Source organism: Cebus imitator, unplaced genomic scaffold (assembly GCF_001604975.1).
Source record: "Cebus imitator isolate Cc_AM_T3 unplaced genomic scaffold, Cebus_imitator-1.0 Scaffold283, whole genome shotgun sequence".
NCBI lineage: Eukaryota > Metazoa > Chordata > Mammalia > Primates > Cebidae > Cebus > Cebus imitator.
In genome coordinates, this window is record NW_016107598.1 from 70,508 (window position 1) to 71,424 (window position 917).

The window sequence follows — 917 nt, forward strand, 5'->3', positions numbered from 1 at the left end:
GCTTTTCTTTGTATGTCTGGTATTCCATGATGTATATGTACCACATTTTCTTTATCTAGTCAACTGTTGATGTACACTTAGGTTAGTTCTATGACTTTGCTATTGTGAATAGTGCCATAATGTACATACAAACGCAGGTGCCATTTTTACATAATGATTTCTTTTCCTTCGGGTAGATACTCAGTAGTGGGATTGCTGGATCAAATGGTAGTTCTATTTTTAGTTCCTTAATAAATCTCTATACTGTTTTCCATAGAGGTTGAAATAATTTACATTGTCACCAAGAGTATATAAGTTTTCCCTTTTCACTTTTTGACTTTTATTATTATTATTATATGTTTTTAAAAGATACCAAATTGATTACTTTTTGTATTTTTAGCAGGTTTTCATTTTTCCAAAAATTGCACCAAGGTAAAGCAAAACTCTAGTTGATGCAGGTGTGTTGTGTAGGCATTAGTAGTACTTCCGTCACTATGCATTCATTGGAAAGTAGTGCAACCCCAAGAAAAGGACGGTGTATTAGTCTGTTTTCAAGCTGCTAATAAAGACATACCTGAGACTGGGTCATTGACAAGAGAAAGAGATTAGTGAGGTCTGATGATTAGTGAGGTCAAGCAATTATTCCTATGTTTGTGGGCCCTTTGTATTTCTTTTTTTGAGAAATGCTTGATTGTGTCCTTTGCCCACTTTTTAATGGGGTTGTTTTTACTTTGTTGAATTTGAGTCCCTTGTAGATTCTGGATATTGGTCTTTGTCAGTGGCATAATTTGCATTTTGGTAGTTTGTTTACTCTGTCAATGATTTCTTTTGCTGTGCAGAGGTATTTTCTTTTTCTTTTTTTTTAGTATACTGAACTCCTATCTATCTTTTGCTGTGCAGACTTTTTTTTAAATTAAATCTTATTTCTCTATTTTTGA

At 33.0% G+C, this 917-nt stretch overlaps 1 non-coding gene across 1 annotated transcript; it reads right to left on the reverse strand.

The window, feature by feature from the left end:
• Window positions 1-390: 390 nt before the first annotated feature.
• Window positions 391-516, reverse strand: LOC119467389. The gene has a single exon (XR_005195921.1). It is a non-coding gene; the product is annotated as a U4atac minor spliceosomal RNA (small nuclear RNA).
• Window positions 517-917: the final 401 nt, after the last annotated feature.